Here is a 23,188-nt window from a genome sequence, read left to right on the forward strand (position 1 = left end):
TTTGCTTTTTACAAAATTCTTGAACAAAAGGCAAAGTAAGATCCCAAAGCAGTGCAGTCTGCAATGAAATCAGTATGATCTAAAGGTGTATACTTTCTGTTTTCTTCCGGCATGAGATGCAGTACCAATGCACACGGCAGATAACTGGAACACAGACAAGCCCTGCATACACACCAGCTTTTGCTGTCTGTCTCTCTCTCACACACACACACACACACACAGACCAGCCTTAATATTGCCACAAATCACTGTCAGCAATGAAGCAAAGTTGATTTCTATCATTGCTCTGCTATGTTCGGCAGTTTAAAAGCAGACAGTTTTCAGTATTTTATCTTTTCATTTTGCGGCCTACAGAAACAGGCTTTCCATTCTGCATCAAAAGCAAATGCTGTGGATGTGAGACATCTGAAATAAAATCAGAACATGCTGGAAACATTCAGCAGGTAAGGCAGCATCTGTGGAGAGAGAGACAGAGAGAAACAGAGTTAATGGCCCAGTAATCCCGGTCCCAACGCGTGAGTACGGACGGGGTACTCACACGTGGGCCCATTGGAAGTGCCGGATTTCAGCATGCACAGCGCATGCGCGGGAAACCGGTATTTCCTCTCCTCTGACCCAAGGGGTTAAGAGGCGGTTCCCTAGCGACGTTTGGGGCAGCGTGTACGCGTTGAACTTCGGTTTTTTTGACAGGTTTGTCTGTACGTGAATGCCTCCACTTTTTACGAATTTAAAAAGCAGACGTAAGGACTTAGTTTTATAAGGAAAGTGGTCTAATAATTAAAGTTAGAATTTTTTTTCCACAGCTTTATTATTTTTAAGAATTTACAGCAAGGTAAGTTAATTTTTGAACCAGATTTCTTGAAAAAAAAATTTGATTAATTGTTTAAATTAGTTTTTTAAAGTTATTAATAGTTAATTTAATTATTGGAATGTTTTTTTAACTTTTATTTAAAGTTTAAGTAGTGTTTTGGGTGCCCGTACTTTTCATGAGTTTGACAGGTCTTATGTCTAACTCATGAATGGACTTTTGTAAACTCCCATTTGTTGCCCAGTGCTCACGTGATCCCAGCCGGCTCATCGCACTAAGTACGCCGCTGGATCACGCACGCACAGCGCGCCGGGAGCTGAACCGGGCCACAGACCGGAAATCCACGCAGGCCCAGTCTTCAAATGTCAGCGCGATAGGTAAGTGTAGGTCGGGGGCTTGCACCCGCGGGAAGACCCCGACCCGAATTTCTGGGCCATCGTTTCAGCTCGATTACCTTTTGTCAGATGCTGGCAAGGTTCTGACGAAAGGTCATCGAGCTGAAACATTTACTCTGTTTCTCTGTGCCTCCACTGATGCTGACTAACATACTGAGTATTTCCAGCATTTTCTGTTTTTATTTCTTTTCTGCCTGTTGTCTTGATTCCATGTGTCTCTCTCACTGCCTGCCAACCTGCCTGCCTGGTCTTGATTTGAGAAGGGTGGAATAAAAAGAATGCAAAGATCCCAGAGCAGCTTTTGTCAGAAATTATAAAAATACATTTTTCAGTGTCTCACTGACTGTCTGCCTTGAAGTGAAGTGAAATAAAGTGCAATAAAGTGATACACAACAGCATTAAATGGACCAGGCAAGCATGAAATCAATAGGGTTTAATACAACAACAGCAGGTAGTAAGACAGCAGACCACACCTCACACAAACACCAGCTATTGCCCTCTCTCTCACACACACACTCACAGCCTGGCCAGCCTGCAGAGCAATGACTGCCGTGTTGGAAGATTAAAACCAAAAAGACACTTTTCTGTATCTTATCATTTCACTTTGTGGCCTACAGAAACAGGCTTTCTAATCTGCAACTTGCCTTTTGATTTCATGTCTCTCTCACGCTCGCTGACTGTCTGTCTGTCTGCCACTCAGTCTCCCACCCACCCACGTTGAACTAAAATTTACAGTAACATGACACACACACTCACACAGACACTGCAATTTGCAGACACACAGACACCCACTCATATACAGACACACTCAGACAGACACTGCAATTTGCAGACACACAGACACCCACTCACATACAGACACACTCACACAGACTCTGCAATTTGCAGAAACTCACACATCCATTTTGAAAGGGACGCAGCCTGGGAGTGTCTACTTTTGATGATGTCCCTTCCTGGCTGTGCGGCCATGTTTGATGAGGTCAATCCAACAGGAAGTAGTGAAGCCGAGGCCCCTGAAATCTGGGTCCCCGAGAGGAAATGAAAGCCCAGGAGGGTGAAAAGATGTAAATACAATCAGGAATAAATAATAATATATATACTTCTGTTAATTAAATGTCTGCCTGTCTGTGGTTTGCCTGGAGTGTAATAAACTGAATGGAATGATCGCACAGCAGCTTTTGCTCTGAAAACATCCCAAGCACATTCCCCAATAAAGCCCAGTCCAGAAAAAAATAAAATGGATTGTTCTGAAAATAATTTTAAAAATAAAATATATGATTTTTTTTTTACAAATATCTTGTCTTGTTTGGGTTGGGCTGAAGGGGAGAGTAAGATCGCACAGCAGGACATGCCATGAAACACTCCACAAACATTCCCCTATAAAGTCTAGCCCAGAGAAATATCAAATGGCTTGATGTATATATGTACATTTGCTTTTTACAAAATTCTTGAAAGAAACGGAAAGTAAGATCCCACAGCAGTGCAGTCTGGATTAAAATCAGTATGATCTAATGTTGTATACTTTCTGTTTTCTTCCGACAAGAGATGCAGTACCAATGCACATGGCAGATAACTTGAACACAGACAAGCCCTGCATACACACCAGCTTTTGCTGTCTGTCTGTCTGTCGCTCTCTCACACACACACACACACACACACACACACACACAGGCCAGCCTTAAAATTGCCACAAGTCACTGTCAGCAATGAAAGAAAGTTGAATTTTATCATTGCTCTGCTCTGTTTGGCAGTTTAAAAGCAGTCAGTCAGTTTTTAGTATTTTATCTTTTCATTTTGCAGCCTACAGAAACAGGCTTTCTATTCTGCATCAAAAGCAAATGCTGTGGATGTGAGAAATCTGAAATAAAAACAGAAAATTTTGGAAATATTCAGCAGGTAAGGCAGCATCTGTGGAGATTGAAATTGTGTCAATGTTTCAGCTCATTTACCTTTTGTCAGATTCTGGCAAGGTCCTGTCGAAAGGTCATCGAGCTGAAACATTTACTCTGTTTCTCTGTATCTCCACTGATGCTGCCTAACATACTGAGTATTTCCAGCATTGTCTGCTTTTATTTCTATTCTGCCTGTTGTCTTGATTTCATGTGTCTCTCTCACTGCCTGCCAGCCTTGTCTTGATTTGAGTGGAGTGGAATAACATGAATGTAAAGATCCCAGAGCAGCTTTTATTCGCAGACAGTCCAAAAAGATATTTTTCAGTATCTCACTGACTGACTGTCTGTCTTGAAGTGAAGTGAAGTGAAAAAAGTGCAATGAAGTGATACACAACAGCATTACATGTGGACCAGGCCAGAATGGAATCAATAGGGTTTAATACAACAACAGCAGGTAATAAGACAGCAAACCACATCTCACACAAACATCAGCTATTGCCCTCTGTTTCTCTCACACACACACACTCACAGCTTGGCCAGGCTGCAGAGCGATGACTGCCGTGTTGGAAGATTTAAACCAAAAAGGCACTTTTCAGTATCTTATCTTTTCACTTTGTGGCCTACAGAAACAGGCTTTCTATTCTGCAACTTGCCTTTTGATTTCATGTTTCTCTCACTCGCACTGACTGTCTGGGGTTAAGGTAGAAGCGTTCATATCGCGGCCCTGTTTCAACCAATTCTACTACCACCACACACAGCATGCCTGAAGACGGAAGTAGTCGTCGATGTCAGAAACACGGGTCTTTTTCATGACCGGCATTGACTGTTATATCTGCTAACGTTGAAGGGTTCTCTATAGCTAAACAAAACATCCTCACTACATTATGCAATGAGTTGGAATGTGATGTCCTCTGCCTGCAGGAGACACATAGAGGAAGTGAGAACAACCACCCAAAAATACCAGGAATGGTCCTGGCTATTGAAAGACCTCATCAACAATATGGCAGTGCTGTATTTGTTAGAGCTGGTTCAGTTGTAGAAGCCACTTCTAAAACAGAGGAGGACAACATCGAAATTCTAACCGTAGAGCGGAACAAAGTACTAGTGACCTCAGTGTACAAGCCACCTGGCACAGATTTCAGCCTTTCTAACCCTGTACCCAACATGCACAATAAACCACAGATCATCATTGGAGACTTTAATAGCCACAGTACACAATGCGGGTACAAGGAGACTAACAACGATGGAGAAGCAGTCGAACAATGGATGGACGCTAACCAGCTTAGTCTCATCCACGATCCTAAATTGCCAGCCTCCTTCCACAGTGCCCTCTGGAAATATAGATATAATCCAGATCTTGCCATTGCCAGCAACGACATCGCTGGCCTCTGCAAGAAGCTTGTCACAGACCCAATACCACAGACACAACACCATCCTATTGGCATCCAGGTAAATGCAGCAGTGTTACCAACCGTCGTACCATTCAAAAGGCGCTTCAACTTCAAGAAGGCCGATTGGAACAGTTTTACACGAGCACTTGACCGCAAGGTTAAACGCATTAAACTATTACCTGAGCACTACAACCTCTTTGCAAAAGCTGTCCAAAAAACAGCTAGAAGGTAGATCCCCCGAGGTTGCAGAGTACACTACATCCCTGGTCTCACCAAGGAGAATGCTGAACTCTACTGGGAGTAGGTCTCAATGTTTGAATCTGACCCCTTCTCGTAGGAAACAATATCTACCGGAGAGAGGGTGATGTTAAGTATCTCTCAAGAACGTCAAAACACCTGGAACACTTTGATAGAGACAACAGATCTTACAAAAAACAGCAAGAAGGCATGGTCTCTCATACGCAAACTTGGAGGTGATCCCAAGAAAGCTGCCCAACGTCCAAATGTATCTGCTAACCAAGTTGCACACCAGTTGCTCCTAAATGGAAAAATCAACAAGAAACAAGCAAGAGCACAACTAGATAGGAAGAAGTACAGCGATGATCCTGGCTTCACTAGACCATTCACCATGGAAGAGCTAGAAACTGGTATATCTAGTCTAAAACACGGGAAAGCAATTGGTCTTGACAACATAGCAACGGAGCAGATAAAGCATTTTGGACAGAAAGCAAAGAGATAGCTCCTACAATTGTTCAACCACTGTCTGGCAACACGCAAGCTACCTAATATCTGGCAGAAGGCACATGTAATAGCACTATTAAAGCCTGGAAAGGATCCCTCAGATCCTATGAGTTTTCAGCCAATTTCACTGCTTTGCCACACCTCTAAGCTGTTTGAACACCTGATACTCAATAGGATAGCACCAACTGTAGATGAGAAGATCATTCCAGAGCAAGCAGGTTTCCACCCTGGCAAATCAACAAGCCAACTGCTCAACCTCACACAACACATCGAAGATGGTTTTGAGCAAGGGATGGTAACAGGTGCTGTTTTTGTAGACCTGTCAGCAGCCTACGATACAGTGAACCATAGACGTCTCCTCTGCAAGATTCTAGAGATGACAAAAGAGATTCACTTAACAGAGCTGTTAGAAAGCATGCTTCAGAATCGCCGGTTCTATGATGAACTAGGTGGGAAGCGCAGCAGGTGGCGTATTCAGAAGAATGGTCTTCCTCAGGGAAGCATGCTTGCACTGCTGCTGTACAACATCTACACGAATGACCAACCTATAGACGGTGTTACACGCCGTTTTATATATGCTGATGATGACTTATGTTTCACTGCCCAAAGCACTGATTTTAACGCTGTGGAGAAAACACTTTGAGGCCTTGGAGGGACTAAAATCCTACTATGAAGAAAACCACCTTCGCGCAAACCCATCAAAGACGCAAGTTTGTTCATTCCACCTCAGAAACCGTGAAGCCAAACGTCAGCTGAAAGTAACCTGGTGTGGAGCAACACTGACGCATTGCGAGCACCCTATCTACTTAGGAGGCATGCTTGACTGATGCCTCACCTTCAAGAACCACATCGAGAAGACAAAGGCAAAAGTGAGCGTACGAAACAACATCCTGAATAAGCTCAATAACAAAAGATGGGGAACAAGCCCGAAAACATTGCGAACCAGTGCACGTGCTCTTTGCTATTCCACTGCTGAATACGCCTGCCCTGCATGGGAAAGGTCTACTCATGCCATGAAGATGGATGCTGTTCTGAATGCCAGCTGCCGATTTATCACAGGTTGCTTAAAACCAACAAACACCAACAGCCTATATATCCTGGTGGGTATCGCTCCCCCTGATTTAAGAAGGTAGCCAGCAAGAAAGAGCGACTCCGTCAAACATCAGATGAGAGACACCCTCTGCATTGTCATACACCTACACCCAGCCGCCTAAAGTCAACAAAGAGCTTCATGAACAGTGTTGTTCCATTACAATCAACCTCATCTGAAGCCCACATCGCCTTGTGGAAAGACCGGCTCGCCAGTCTTGAACAACCCCCAGCGATGGAAATTTTACTTGATGAAAGCCTTCCCCCAGGAGCTAATTGCAACTGGGCAACCTGGAAGTGCCTTAACAGACTTAGGACCAGTGTAGGTTGCTCAAAGGTGTCACTAAGCAAATGGGGATATTCAACCAGCCCGACAACTTGTGAATGTGGAATGGAGGCACAGACTATGCAACATCTCCTGCAATGTTCATCATTAGAGGAACCCTGCACTGTTGAAGATCTTGCCAAATTCAACAACAAGGCACAAAAATGTGTCCAGTTCTGGCTGGGCTATGTATAGACTCTCCGTGGACATGATAAGAAGACTGACTCTCTGTCTGTCTGCTACTCACATTCTCCCTCCCACCCACATTGAACTAAAATTTACAGTAACATGACACACACTCTCAGACTCTGCAATTTGCAGACACAGACACCCACGCACATACAGACACAATCAGAGACTCGGCAATTTGCAGAAACTCACACATCCATTTTGAAAAGGGTGCAGCCTGGGGAGCAGCTGAGTCACGTGACCCTGTGGCTGGGCCTCTGACCTCAAAATGGGAGATGACGCGATCAGTTCGAGCTGGAAACCCTTAAATTAAATTGAAATCAAATCAACGGCCGGAAATGGTCACGCAATGGGAGCAGTGACGTCATCAATTGGAATGTTCACACAATGGGAGCAGTGACGTCATCAATTGGAATGTTCACACAATGGGAGCAGTGATGTCATCACTTTGAATGGTCACACAATGGGAACAGTGACGTCATCACTTGGAATGTTCACACAATGGGAACAGTGACGTCACCACTTGCAATAGTCGCACAATGGTAGCAGTGGCGTCAATCACTTGGACTGTTCACACCCCCACTTTCAGTCCGGGTCTCGTTTCCTGCAGTGCCCTCAGGTGTCTCTGTCCGGTTAAACTGAACTGATTATCCAACAGCCTGAAACAGATTGAAGACTAATCAGGAAATAAATAGATTGAACAGCAATGTAAATAACCGCGAGACTGGGCTTAATATTACAATAATAATTACAGACAAATATTACCGAGAAAAGTGACTGAATCCCATTGATATTTTACTTAATTAAAGGGTTAAGTCATGCCAGGAGAGCCCAGCCCCGTGTTATGCTCCTCTTGCTCTATGTGGGAATTCAGGGACGCTGCCAGTGTCCCTGACGACCACGTGTGCCAGAAATGCATCCAGCTGCAGCTACTAATGGGCCGTATTGAGGCGCTGGATTTGCGGATGGATGGGTTGTGGAGCATTCATGATGCTGAGAGGGTCGTGGATTACACATTTGATGAGTTGGTCACGCTGCAGGGTAGGGCTGCACAGGCAGCAGGGAAATGGGTGACCACCAGGCGGAGCAATAGAAGCAGGCAGGTAGTGCAGGGGACCCCTGTGGCCAACCCGCTTTCAAACAGGTATACCAATTTGGATACTGTTGAGGTGGATGACTCACCAGGTGAAGGCAGCAGCAGCCAACTTCCTGGCACCAGGGGTGCTTCTGCTGCTCAGGAAGGGAGGAATAAGAGTGGGAGAGCAATAGTGGTAGGGGATTCTATCTTTAGGGGAACAGATAGGCGTTTCTGTGGCCATAGACGTGACTCCAGGATGGTTTGTTGCCTCCCTGGTGCCAGGGTCAAGGATGTCACTGAACGGCTGCAGGGCATTCTGAAGGGGGAGGGTGAACAGGCAGAGGTCGTGGTTCACATTGGGACCAACGACATAGGTAGGAAGCGGGATGAGGTCCTGCAGCAAAAATTTAGGGAGCTAGGTAGCAGATTAAAGGGTAGGACCTCAAAGGTTGTAATCCCTGGATTACTCCCAATGCCACATGCTAGTGAGTATAGGAATAGAAGGATAGAGCAGGTGAATGCGTGGCTAGAGTTGGTGCAGGAGGGAGGGCTTTAGTTTCCTGGATCACTGGGCCTGCTTCTGGGGAAGGCGGGACTTGTACAAGTCGGACGGGTTGCACCTGAACCAGAGCGGGACAAATATCCTTGCGGGGAGGTTTGCTAGCACTGTTTGTGGGGGGGTTGTTTAAACTAAAATGGCAGGGGTTTGGGAACCTGAGCAGGGAGACAGAGGAAAGGAAAACAGGGATAAAAGCAAAAGATAGGAAGCAGAAAAACAAAAGTGGCAGTCAGAGAAATCAACGGTTTAAATCAAACGTGGCCACAATAAATAATAATTCTAATAGGTCTAAGAGCGTTAAAAAAACAAGCCGCAAGGCTTTGTGTCTTAATGCGAGGAGCATTTGTAATAAGGTTGATGAATTGGCTGCGCTAATAGAGGTAAACGAATATGATTTGTTTGGGATTACGGAAACGTGGCTCAAGGATGGCCAAGACTGGGAACTCAACATCCAGGGGTATTCGATATTCAGGAAAGATAGGCAAAAAGCAAAGGGAGGTGGGGTAGCATTACTGGTTAAAGAAGGGATTAATACAATTGTAATGAAGGATATTAGCTCTGATGATGTGGAATCTGTATGGGTAGAATTGAGAAATACAAAGGGGAAAAAAACATTAGTGGGAGCACTATATAGACCTCCAAACAGTAAGGCGGAGTTTGGGGATGGCATTAAAAGGGAAACTAAAGAAGCGTGCAATAAGGGCACAGCAGTCATCATGGGTGACTTTAATCTACATTTTGATTGGGCCAACTAAATTAGTAACAATACTGTGGAGGAGGAATTCCTGGAGTGTTTACGGGATGGTTTCCTGGACCAATATGTCGAGGAACCAACCAGAGATCAGGCCATCCTAGACTGGGTATTATGTAACGAGAAAGGATTAATTAGCAATCTTGTACGAGGCCCCTTGGGTTGGAGCGATCATAATATGTTCGAATTGTTCATTAAGATGGAGAATGAAGTAGTTGACTCAGAGACAAGGGTCCTCAATTTAAATAAAGGAAACTACGATGGTCTGAGGAGCGAGTTGGTTAGCATTGATTGGGGAATGGCACTCAAAGGGTTCATGGTGGATAGGCAATGGCAAACATTCAAAGACCGAATGGATGAGCTACAGAATTTGTTCATAACAGTTTGGCATATAAATAAAACAAAAAAAGGTGACTCAACCGTGGCTAACAAGGGAAATTAGGGATAGCATAATATCCAAGGAGAGGACATATAAATTGGCTAGAAAAAGCAATAATCCTGAGAATTGGGAGCAGTTTAGGAGTCAACAAAGGAGGACAAAGGGATTAATTAAGAAAGGGAAAATAGAATATGAGAGTAAGCTATCAGGGAACATATAAACTGACTTTAAAAGCTTTTATAGATATGTGAAGAGAAAAAGATTGGTGAAGTCAAGCATAGGTCCCTTACAGTCAGAAACAGGGGAATTTATCTTGGGAAACAAGGAAATGGCAGACCAATTAAATACATACTTTGGTTCCGTCTTCACAAAGGAGGTCAGAAATAACCTCACAGAGATGCCAGGGAACATAGGGTCTGATGAAAGGGAGGAAATGAAATAAATCAGCATTTGTAGGGAAATGGTGTTAGGTTAATTGATGGGACTGAAGGTCAATAAATCCCCAGGGCCTGATGGTCTACATCCCAGGGTACTTAATGAGGTGGCCCTACAGATAGTAGATGCATTGCTGGTCATCTTCCAGAACTCGATAGACTCTGGAACGGTACCCATGCATTGGAGGGTAGCTAATGTTACCCCACTATTCAAAAAAGGTGGCAGAGAAAAAGCGGGGAAATATAGACCGGTAAGCCTGACATCGGTAGTGGGAAAATGCTAGCACCTATTATAAAAGATGTAATAGCAGAGCACCTGGAAAGCAGTGACAGGATCGGGCAAAGTCAACATGGATTTACAAAAGGTAAATCATGCTTGACTAATCTACTGGAATTTTTTGAGGATGTAACTGGTAAAAAGTTAAGGGAGAACCAGTGGATGTGGTGTATTTGGACTTTCAGAAGGCTTTCGATAAGGTCCCACATAAGAGATTAGCGTGTAAAGTTAAGGCACATGGGATTGGGGGCAAGGTATTGACTTGGATAGAGAACTGGTTGGCGGACAGAAAGCAAAGAGTTGGAATAAACGGGTCGTTTTCCGAGTGGCAGGCAGTGACTAGTGGGGTACCGCAAGGATCGGTCCTAGGACCCCAGCTGTTCACAATATATATTAATGATCTGGACGAGGGAATTGGATGTAATATCTCCAAATTTGCAGACAACACAAAGCTGGGTGGGAGGGTAAGCTGTGAGGAGGATGTTGTGAAATTCCTATACGATTTGGACAGGTTGGGTGATTGGGCAGAAACATGGCAAATGCACTATAACGTGGATAAATGTGAGGTTATCCACTTTGGTGGCAAAAACAGTAAGGCAGATTATTATTTGAATGGCAATAGATTGGGAGAAGGGGAAGTGAAAAGAGTCCTGGGTGTCCTTGTGCACTAGTCGCTGAAGGTAAGCATGCAGGTGCAGCAGGCGGTTAAGAAGGCAAATGGTATGTTGGCCTTCGTAGCAAGAGGGTTCGAGTAAAGGAACAAGGATGTCTTGCTACAGTTGTACAGGGCCTTGATGAGACCGCACCTCGTGTATTGTGTGCAGTTTTGGTCAACTTACCTGAGGAAAGACGTTCTTACCATGGAGGGAGTGCAGCGAAGATTCACCAGGCTGATACCTGGGATGGCAGGAATGACGTATGAGGAGAGATTGTGTCGATTGTGCTTATACTCACTGGAGTTGAGAAATTTGAGAGGGGATCTCATCGAAACCTATAAAATTCTGTCAGGTCTGGACAGACTAGATGCAGGAAGGATGTTTCTGATGGCCGGGGAGTCCAGAACCAGGGCTCATAGTCTAAGCATAAGGGGTAAGCCATTTAGGACTGAAATGAGGAGGAATTTCTTCACCCAGAGAATGGTGAACCTGTGGAATTCTCTGCCACAGAGGGCGGTGGAGGCCAGTTCATTAAATATATTCAAGAAAGAATTGGATATATTTCTTGAGGCTAAAGGGATCAAGGGATATGGGGAGAAGGCAGGGACAGATTACTGAATTTGGATGATCAGCCATGATCTCATTGAATGGCGGAGCAGGCTCGAAGGGCCGAATGGCCTACTCCTGCTCCTATCATTTATGTTTCTATGTTTCTATGTATTACATTAAACATTAACACAAACACTCACCAGATCCGCTCCAGACTCCTGCAGTTCAGTATGAGGTGGCTGAGAGCCGGAACAGATCGGTCTGTGAAGGAGTTGAATTCCATGGACAGATCCGTCAGTGAGCAGTTTGTACTGAGAGCGGAGGAGAGATCCTCGGCACAAGAATCTGTGAGACCGACAACCCATAGACTGGGGATCAGAAAGAGAAATAACAGGAATCAGGGTAAATCCCCAGGGTTTATTAATAACAACATTACTGATACAAATATTAATGTACAGTGTCAGACATCCAGTTATTATAAACACAATCTCTCACAGTCTGGTACTTACTCCAGTTTCTGTATTTTACAGTCCGGGTTCCTCAGAGCAGCAAACAATAGTTTCACTCCTGAATCTCCCAGTTTATTATAACCCAGTCTAAAAACAAACAGAGAGAGAGAGAAAAACTGAATCAAAGCCCGGATCTGATATAATTTTCTCTCTGGGATATTACAGCAATCACAAAATACTTCAGGAAATCAATAACCTGGTTTCCGCCCGCGATTTCCCACCTGGGCGGGTCGTGTGGGGCCGGGTCGGGGTCGGTGGGGGCAGGGGCCGGGGTCGGGTCGGGTCGGTTGGGGCCAGGTTGTGTGGGGGTGGGGTCGGGTCGGGTAAGGTCGGGGTCCCAACGAACCCGCCACTGATGGCGCCCGCTGACCTGTTAAATTCCCCCCTCACTGGGAATGTACCTCACTCTGTCCAACTGCCCATATATTCAGGGACTGTCCGTAAATGTATTTATTAAATAAAGTGCTGTCTGTGTGAAGCCTTTAAAATGTCCCTCAGTCCGGTCTCATTCCCTGATGATCAGAATTACCCTCCCGGAGCTCAGTGACCGGCCTCGTCATATTTGGAGAAATTTGTCCCATTTCTGCTGCTCTGTAAATCCCGGATTTTATGGGAATGGGGTTATTTTCCCAGAATTAAATAATAAAGCGGTGAATCCCTGTACTTTATACTCTGTGCATTATATTAAGCTGTATAATATCTCGGGGTGAGTTATATTGTGAAATGATAAATGCTGCTGTAAAATCCGTCCCCCAGGATTTTATATAACAAGGAGAATTTATGCTGAAATTAAAACAGGAAATGCTGGAAATACCCAGCAGGTCAGGCAGCATCTGTAGAGAGAGAAACAGAGTTAATGTTTCAGGACAAGGACCCTTCGTCAGAACTGGAACAAGTTACAGATGTAACAGATGTTTAAGCAAGTGTAGGGGCCAGGAAAGGTGGGGGGAGCGGAGGAAAGAACAAAAGGGAAGGTCTGTGATAGGGTGGAAGACAGGAGAGATTAAAAGACAAAAGGGATAATGGTGCAAGCAAAAGGTGATGGTAATGGGACAAGTTAAAAATCAAATGATGAATCTAGCTAAGGTGTAAATGTCAATGGCAAAGTCATCAACAGCTGACATGCGAGAGAAAAACAAGGGAAAAGGAAAATCAATAATGAAACGAATAAAATAGAGGCTGAGTTTATCGTCTGAAATTGTTGAACACGATATTGAGTCCAGAAGGCTGTAAAGTGCCTCATTGAAAGATGAGGTGCTATTCCTCGATCTTATGTTGTACTTTGTTGGAAGGGTGTAAGAGGCCGCGAACGGAGAGATCAGAGTGGGAGTGGAGCAGAGAATAAAGTGACAGGTGACCAGAAGCTCGGGGTCACCCTTACGGACTGAGCGGAGGTGTTCCGCAAAGCGGTCACCCAATCTGCGTTTGCTCTCCCTAATGTAGAGGAGACCGCATCGTGAGCAGTGAATACAATATACTGAATGGCAAGAAGTATAAGTAAATCACTGTTTTACCTGGAAGGAGTGTTTTGGGCACTGGACAGTGGGAAGGGAAGAGTCAAAAGGGCAGGTGTTGCATCTCCTGCGCTTGCATGGGATGGTGCCTTGTGAAGGGGAAAGGGAAGGGATGTTGGGGTGATTGAGGAGTGAACCAGGGTGTCGCGGAGGGAGTGGTCCCTTCAGAATGCTGAAAGGGGAGGTGAGGGGAAGAAGTGTTTGGTGGTGGGATCACGCTGGATGTGACGGAAATGGTGGAGGATGATCCATTGAATGCGGAGGCTGGTGGGGTGAAAGGTGAGAACAAGGTGAACACTATCGTAGTTCCGGGTGGGATGGGAAGGGGTGAGAGCAGAAGTGCAGGAGATAGAATGGACACGGTCAAGAGCCGTGTCAACCACGGTAGAGGGGAATCCTCGGTTGAGGAAAAGGGAAGACATGTCGGAAGCACTAATATGGAAGGTGGCATGGTCAGAGCAAATGCGGCAGGGACAGAAAAACTGGGAGAATGGACCAGCGTCCTTACAGGAAGCGAGGTGTGAGGAAGTGTATTCCAGGTAGCTGTGGGAGTCAGAGGGCTTATAGTGAATGCTTGTCAATAGCAGCAATAGAGTTTATTCTGTCCCGTTACAAGTTTTAAATGTCCCTGTGCTCCTAGTTTATAGGGGAGGATAGTCTCTCACTTTATTGCCATTAAACTGGCTCTACATTTATTTCAGGTGTAACTGGCTCGACAGTTTTTAGGGAATTTTCGGAAGTTCCCTCCCCGAGCGGGGCCTCACTCACATGGGGGCAGATTATGGGGAATTCCCGGGTTCACTGCCCCCAGTTTACCCAGGAGCCGCCCGCTGTGTGCGAGGCCCCACCGCTGGCCGGTGTGTGTCTGTACTCCGCTTAGATTGGAACCTTTTCACCAGCAGGTTTAAGATCCTGAATATCAATCTACTAAATCTTTAAGAATGTGTATAGTTGTAAACATTTACAGCTGAAAGAATTCCCGATCCCCCAATATTCCCAATCCAGGAAACTACCCCCTCGACAGGGCACAGTATTGGAGTAAATGTCGAACTGTTAGAGATTTAAACTCGGGTTTCTCTCCTGTTTCCAGTTGATATGGTGGATGTGGAAAACATTTAAAATTAATTTTATCTTTACTGACTGTTTATATTTTATGTTTACATTCCGCTGTCCAGCCTTATTAAATATTATTTATTGTAATTAAATTATCAGACTCTCAGTGACCTGTATCTGCTGATCCCTACTTGTTCACAAGGATCCATTTTAGATTCTCCAGTCCTTAGGGAATTACTGACCGATCCTCTTATTATTGGTCATATTTGTGTTGAATCCGCTTCTCTCTGGTTTAACTGAACTGTTTGTTTCCCTACATTACGGAGCAGCAACACAATGCCTGACTGTTCTACAATTCACCCAACAGTTAGAGACAAATAAACTGTTACCTCAACACCCGGCATTTGTGCAGCACGGGGCCCAGCCGCTGGAGTCCTTCACACAGAATGTTGCAGTTCTCTAGACCGAGTTATTTTATCGTATCACAGAGTCCAATGACATGAGACAGGACTGCACAGTCAATCGGAGTCAATGGCAATCCACTAAATGTAAGTGTTTTCACAGATCCCACTGTGGTCTGAGCCAGTGCTTTATTCTGAGACTCAAACAGGTAGTGGAATATATTCAGGAGGTTCCTTTTACCAGTTTCACTCGTTGTGTTTCCAATCTGTCCTTCAATCTTCTCCTTCACCCAATCAATCACTCGGCAGGTGGTTTGATGAAGAAATGGACCCAGAAACTCCTCCAGGGGCCGAGCTGCCTGTGGGGAGGAGAGATCAGCAACAAAATGGAGAAATATCTCAAATCGCCCATCTTCCTTGCTGTGGGCTTCTCTGAGGAGTTTCAGGATGTCCCCGGGATCTGGAGTCAGGAATTGTGCGAGTGCGGCTACAAACTCTTGGATGGTGAGGTGCGGGAATGTGTACACCGCGCTCTGGGCAGATTCATCTCTCTCCAAAAGTTCCATCATGAACCCAGACAGGAACTGGGAAGGTTGTAGATTGTACTTGATCAAATCTCCATTTCCAAACACAATCTTCTTCTCGGAGACTCCTGTGAAGGCCATCTCACCAATCTTCAGTAACACATCACGGGAGCTTTCAATCTCTCGGCCATGGTTTTTAAGAATGTTGTAAATATAGTAGGAATATAGTTGAGTGATTGTCTTGGGAACTTGCTTCTGATTCCTGTCTCTTTGTGTAAAGAAGGGGCCCAGTGACAGACCGAGGATCCAGCAGTGGGAAGGGTTGTAGCACATGGTGTACAGGATCTCGTTCTCCTCCACGTGTTTAAAAACAGCTGCTGCCACCATCTGATCTTCAAAAAACTTGTTGAAATATTCCTTCTGTTCTTCACCAACAAATCCCAGGATTTCAGCCCAGACACCGATCTCAGCCATTTCCAATAAATGTAATGCAGTGGGGCGGCTGGTCACTAGCACTGAACATCCTGGGAGCAGCTTGTGCTGTATTAAACTGTACACAATGTCAGACACTTCACACCAGTCTTCAGGATCTGTGCACATGTGCTGAGGTTCTGTATTTCTCCGATTGTCAGCAAAATCGATCCTGTCGTTGAATTCATCCAAACCATCGAATATAAACAGCAATCCCTTTGGATTCTTCCAGAGCTCTCCCAGAATATTCCCAAAGTAAGGATACAGATCCAGTATCAAATTCCTCAGATTTATTCTACAGTTAATAGCGTTCAAATCCCGGAATTTAAAACTGAAAACAAATTGAAAGTGTGGGTATATTTTCCCAGTGGCCCAGTCATGGACAATCTTTTGTACCATTGTTGTTTTTCCAATTCCCGGGACTCCGCTCACTGCTGCTTAACTCGCAGACTTGGATCGCTGGACGTTACCCTTGATTTTCGGAAACAAACCTCCACTCTGAGAAAAACAGCTCTGGAACAATTGATCAGTTCGGATTTTTTCCAGCACTCCCCGGAGGTGTTTCTCTCTCCAGTCTTCATGGTCTCGGCCTCTTGCCAGCAGTTCATGTTCTACAAGTGTCCGATCTCGAACAGTAGAAATTACCGTTAGCTCAGCGTATCGATCAACCAGCTGGAAAATCTTAACCTTCTCCCTTATTAGGATAGTGTTCACTCTCAGTTTTTCAGTTTGTACCCGGAGTGTTTCCTTGTGCTTCTGCTGAACATCTCCGATTAGAACAGACATAAAATGGTTCTCAGTATTATTTGTATTGACATAAAAATAACTTTTCAATACCATTTCACTATTAAGTAAAATAACGCAAGATTTAATTGGCAATTTCGATAGAGGTGCGTGTAGAAATTAAAACTCAGTTAGTCGCTGAGAACTGTTTCAAATCCTCACGTGATTCTAATATTTACTGGGAAATAGGGCACAGGATATTACTGGGATATGGACAGAGTACGAATGGTCAAATGTACCACTTTTATTGTACCAGACCTTGGGCAGGCTATCTGGGGCATTGTGTGAATTGGGAGTGGGACAGACTGTGAATGGTCAATTGTCCCACTGCTTCTGTATGAGACCTTGGGCAGGTTATCTGGGGCATTGTGTGAATTGGGAGAGAGACAGACTGTGAATGGTCAAGTGTCCAACTGTTATTGTATCAGACCTTGGGCAGGTTATCTGGGGCATTGTGTGAATTGGGAGTGGGACAGACTATGAATGGTCAAGTGTCCCACTGTTACTGTATCAGACCTTGGGCAGGTTATCTGGGGCATTGTGTGAATTGGGAGTGGGACAGACTATGAATGGTCAAGTGTCCCACTGTTACTGTATCAGTCATTGGGCAGGTTATCTAGGGCATTGTTTGAATTGGGAATGGGACAGACTGAATGGATGGATGTCCCACAGTTATTGTATCAGACCTTGGGCAGATTATCTGTGGTATTGTGTGAATTGGGAGTGGGAAAGACTATGAATGGTCAAGTGCCCACTGTTATTGCATCAGACCTTGGGCAGGTTATCTGGGACATTGTGTGAATTGGGAGTGGGACAGATTGTGAATGGTCAAGTGCCCACTGTTACTGTATCAGACCTTGGGCACGTTATCTGGGTCATTGTGTGAATTGGGAGTGGGACAGACTGTGAGTGGTCAAGTGTCCCACTGTTATTGTATCAGACCTTGGGCAAGTTATCTGGGGGATTGTGTGAATTGGGAGTGGGACAGACTGTGAATGGATGGATGTTCCACTCTGCATTCTATTGAACCATTAACTGAGCTTCCGACCCCATATCCTCACCATCACAAAGTTTGCCTACTTCCACCTCTGCCATATGCTCAATCTCCACCCTTGCCTTCGCTCAGCTGCTGCTGTAGCACTCATCCATGCTCCTCGTTACTTCCGGACTCGATTATTCCAATGGTCTCCTGGCTGGCCTCCCACCTTACACCCTCCATAAATAAGCTCATTTGAAACTCTGGTGCCCATATCCGAATTCGCATCAATCCTGTTTACCCATTACCCATGGGCTACATTGGCTCCTGGTCAGGCAACGTCTGGACTTAAACATTCTCATTCTTATTTTCGAATTCCTCCATGTCCTAGCCCCCTCGTTACCTCCGTAACCTCCTCCAGCCACACAATCCACCGAGGTAACTGTGCGCCTGCAATTCATGCCCCTTTCACATACCAGGTTTACATTGTTCCATCATTGACGGCTGTGCTTCAGCTTCCAGGGCGCTGAGCTCAGGAATTAGCACCCTTATCATTTCCCTCCCTTAACAAAAGGTTCACTGCAAATGTCTCAGGGTTTGGGCAGGTTATCTGGGGTATTGTGTGACTGAGAGAGGGACCGACTGTGAATAGGCCGCAGGTAGATTGCTATTGTTTCATAAATTGTGCAGGTTATCCGATGTATTGTGTGCACTGAGAAAGGTGATTGAAAGTATTCAGAGTTTAGGCTGTAAGAAGGGTTACTGGGTTTGATGAGTTTTGTTTGGTCAGGAGACTTCGGTATTGAAATGTTTTAATGGATTTCACAAAATGAATGCAGGAAGCAGGCTCACAATTAGCAAAATAATTAACAACGGAGTGAATTGAAAGTAAGAGGGTATCTCAGGGTATTTTTGTCATCCATAGTGTAATTCATCGGGTGGGCCGCGTTAGACGGGGTAGGGACTATTGAATGAGTTTGTGTAGATACACAGGAAGGAGGGGTAAGTGGGTCATCTCTAACAGGGACAGGCTTATTTTGGTTCAAATACACATTTTCTGCACCTAATCATTCTCCTGTTATAATGGGCATGATTTTCCGACCCCTACGGTTGCTTACGAGGTGTGTACGCACCCATAGGCATCTCGCAAGTGTCGGTTTCAGGCAATAGAAGCGCATGTGCTGAAAACCGGCACTGGCGATCTGTCAAGGTCCGCCTGCCCAGGAAAATTGCCTCTGCGGGTGGAGAAATGCGCTTTTTGCACAACATCCGCCCGCTGAAAGGCCATGGAATACCTATGCCTGGTAAAAGCAGGTGTAAGGCCTGCTTTTATCAGCTTAAGAATGTTGAAAAATAGAAAAATTTAATTTGATAACGCCATAGCATACAAGGCTACAGTCCAAGTGCTGGACAATGGGATTAGAATAGACAGGGTTTGACGGCCAGCACAGACAAGATGGGCCTCTTTCTGTGCTGTATAACTCTGACACAATTCTGTGTGTACAGACCTGTCAAAAGTATGAAGGGGGATCCCGTTCTTTAATTTGTTCACCTAGCCCACGTGATCCCAGTGGTGTGCGAACCACTTGCGCCCCTGGGATACGGGGGCCTCTACCAGCGTGGACCCAGAGAGGCCCGGCGCGGACCCGGAGAGGCCCGGCGCGGACCCGGAGAGGCCCAGCCTCGGGGTCTATGGAACCAACAGTTAGGTTCGTAGATTTTTTCCGATCTGAGGCATCCGCAGGCAGGAAGACTCGGATCGGAAATTCAGGGCCATTGTTTATCAGAAATTGCGATCATTTTTTCAGCAGTTTTCTACATAGGTTTATTGAATGTGTTTTATAACAATCCTGTCATATCACTGATTAGAAACAGTAATAGAACTATAGCCCACTTCACTCAGTGTAATGTTAGTGCAGAAAACATTGACAGTTCATTTGAAATGTTCTACCAATAATCATACTCTGTTGTTTAATGTTGGTCTTAGTTTCCTATACTGCAGGTTTGGGAACTAACATATTTCCATTAGTCATTACATTGGGTCTAAAAAGACTCGGGAATTGAAGGACTATTCTTTGAGTAGAATAATGTTCGCTCTTTCACTGCAATTGCGAAGCTACTTAATAACCTAATCAGCTTGAACATTGGCCTGGATTTTGCTGTAATAATAATGGGGAGACTGTCAGCGCTCGCCGTTGTTACTGGATAAAATTGACAGCAACTTCTTGTGTCTCACATGTGTGGTTAAACACGGAAATCCAGTAGTTGCTGTCAGAGATACCCTCCTCTCCCAGAAGAGGCGCTGTTGCAGTCCTCGCCGATAGTCGGCATTGAAATCACTGCAACGGCGTAAACTTGGGGTACTTACCCATTAATTCCACACTGAAGACGGCTGAAAGAGTTAGGGCTAGGGCATTCAGGATTAAGTGAGATTTTTAACGGCCTAATAAGTGATAATTACTGCTGAACAATCTCTCTGGCCCTGAAAAAAATTAATATATATGTGTGGAGTCTCACACCAACAGAAGAAAATTAATGTTGCAGATTTAATATGTGCATATTTACATTTTCTGCTTGTCTCCTTTATCTCTCTTCCTTAATCCCATGTACATTGCTCAAACTTTATTTCATTTGCTCTACTTGATATAAATGTAATTTATATTTCCTGTTTTATGATTCCTGGTCTGGAATCTGTGTCTCAGTGAGGATCCTTCCCTGTGACTGGCTGAAGAGCCGCGCTGTTTCTTCCCCTGCTCACAGTCCACAGATACCCTGTAGAGGGCACTACACTGGAAAATACAACTCGTGGCAGCAAGTCTAAAGACGGTCAAATCTTTGTGGGCAACTGTCAACGCACCTTTGATGCTGTTTCGTGAACCTGCCTGGTTTGTATGCGATTTCACAGTTACCAGGATCCTGCCAGGTGTGTATGTTGATTCGCAGTGTATAATGATCCTGCCAGGTGTTTATGGGTTTTCACAGTTTATCAGGATCCTGACAGATGTGTATGGCGTTTCACAGTGTTTCAGGATCCTGACAGATGTTTATGGATTTTCACAGTGTATCAGGATCCTGCCAGGTGTGTATAGGGTTTCAAAGTGTATCAGGATCCTGCCAGGTATGTATGGGGTTTCACGGTGAATCAGGGTCCTGCCAGCTGTGTATGGGGTTTCACAGTGAATCAGGATCCTGCCAGGTTTGTACGGGATTTCACAGTGTATCAGGATCCTGCCAGTTGTGTATGGGGTTCCACAGTGCATCAGGATCCTGCCAGGAGCGTATGGGGTTTCACAGTGTATCAGGATCCTGCATGGTGTGTATGGGGTTTCAGTGTATCAGGATCCTGCCAGGTGTGTATGGGGTTTCACATTATAACAGGATCCTGCCAGGTGTTTATGGGGTTTCACAGTGTATCAGAATTCTGCCAGGTGTGTATGGGGTTTGACAGTGTATCAGGATCCTGCCAGGTGTGTATGGGGTTTCACAGTGTATCAGGATCCTGCCAGGTGTTTATGGAGTTTCAGTGTATCAGGATCCTGCCAGGTGTGTATGGGGTTTCACAGTGTATCAGGATCCTGCCAGGTGTGGATGGGGTTTCACAGTGTATCAGGATCCTGCCAGGTGTGTATGTGGTTTCACAGTGTATCAGGATCCTGCCAGGTGTGTATGGTGTTTCACAGTGTATCAGGATCCTGCCAGGTGTGTATGGGGTTTCAGTGTATCAGGATCCTGCCAGGTGTGTATGGGGTTTCTCAGTGTATCAGGATCCTGTCACGTGTTTGCAATGTGCAGTTGGATTAACTGGAGAATAGAAGACCTGTAAATTTGCCAATAATTCCAAAATCGGTGTTAAATGTAAATTGAACCTATGCAGATCTTTTGTGGATTAATCACGAATCCAAATGATGTTTAATGCTGTATCTCCAGCCTTTGTTCCTCTGACTGCCAGATTCTGACAACCTCTCACAAACGGATACAGTCAAACATTCTGATTCTCCTGTGAAATAAACATTGACATTTCCCTTTTCTCACTTACCTTTCAGGTGACTGGGTACTTCGGATAAACCTTGTGCAATGTTCATGTAAACAAATGTGTCACAACCTGTTGAAATCAATGAACTTTCATGAAATCAGATCTGTGTGATATTATAGTAAACTCTGCAGTGTTTGAATCTGAATTTGCATTCCATGTGTGATTTTACCGTACCATGTTCCTCTATTTCTTTCAGTATATTGTTCAGCTTTGGTAATCTGTGGCGCATTTTCACAAAGGATTCCCACATCACCCTTCGGGCCCCAGAGCCTTTCTCCATCACCAGATTTAGGAGAAGTTTGGAACTGTCTCCCCGGTTTCCCTTCTCTGTGAGCTCAGTGATTTTCTGTAAAGAATAATAATGAATGTATTGAGGAGCGGAGTGGAAGATGAATACTGTTAACGAGAAGGAAAGGATCTACACAATGATGGGATCTCCCCATTGTTTTGAGCACAGAAAGTAATCACTGGGACGGGTACTGGTCCATTCTGAACATGGGCTGAATTTTCTGTAAACATCTTGATTCACTCATTCACGGGAAATAAATAAGATAGAAGGAAAAAAGAAATCAGAAATCTTGTTCTAGGAGAGTGAGGAATCACTGAGTATCAGCAATAGGTTTAATGGGATTAGTTCTCTCTCTCCCTCAGTGTCCAACATGACATCAGATTCCTGATTGACAATATGATACACTTGCTTCTCACACTTACTTCCTGCTGTCACACTTTGTTATTTACTTAGAAATAAAACACAGCGAATCAGAGCTCCAGTGGCAGGGAAGGGACGACACGGAAGTGAGGGAAGCAGCTAGAAAACTGCCTGAGAAATTACACCGACTAATCAAAACAACCACTCTTGGTATATTGGTCAGCAGAATCGACCAATAATAACAATAATAATGATGACAAATCCAGTCACTCCAATAGCATGCTTCTTCAGCAATTGAAATGAAAGACACTTAATTTCTTGCACAATCGCTGCCGGTATGAAACCCCAGTAACTGGGAGCACGTGTCCACCAATGGATAGTCAGGGCTTCAATCACCAACTTACATTTTTATAGGGCTTTTAAAGTAGAAACTAGTCCCAGGGTGTTTCAGAGAGGCGGAATCAGACAATGAACCCGAGACATGGCAGGATAAAATAGCAGAGGTGGCCAGAAGCTGGAGGAAAGGTAAGGTTTAAGGAGTAGAGAGAGGTGGAGAGGCAGAGGGTTTGATGGAGTGAATTCCTGAGGGTGGGACCTGAGACAATTGAACGCTCAGCCACCAGTGGCGGTGTGAAGGACTGGGTGCACAAGAGGCCAGAGTCAGAGCAACGGAGAATTCCATTTGCACAGGAGGTTGTAGGGCTGTAGTGGGTTACAGAGATAGGAAGGGTCGAGGTCCTAATGTTATTTAAAGAGAAGAAT

The 23,188-nt window shown here is 44.8% G+C and overlaps 1 pseudogene across 1 annotated transcript; it reads right to left on the minus strand.

Annotated features, from left to right (window-relative positions):
- Positions 1–5,348: 5,348 nt before the first annotated feature.
- LOC147085043 (NACHT, LRR and PYD domains-containing protein 3-like) lies at positions 5,349–21,846 on the minus strand (annotated as a pseudogene). Its single transcript, XR_015075905.1, has 5 exons — positions 21,781–21,846; positions 14,979–16,752; positions 12,023–12,109; positions 11,714–11,881; positions 5,349–7,489 (listed from the first exon to the last, which is right to left on the minus strand). The product of XR_015075905.1 is annotated as an NACHT, LRR and PYD domains-containing protein 3-like (transcript).
- Between the last annotated feature and the right edge of the window lie 1,342 nt (positions 21,847–23,188).

Source organism: Somniosus microcephalus, unplaced genomic scaffold, assembly GCF_052327205.1.
Source record: "Somniosus microcephalus isolate GS21.2 unplaced genomic scaffold, FLI_Smic_1.0 unresolved_chr9, whole genome shotgun sequence".
NCBI classification, from domain to species: Eukaryota; Metazoa; Chordata; class Chondrichthyes; order Squaliformes; family Somniosidae; genus Somniosus; species Somniosus microcephalus.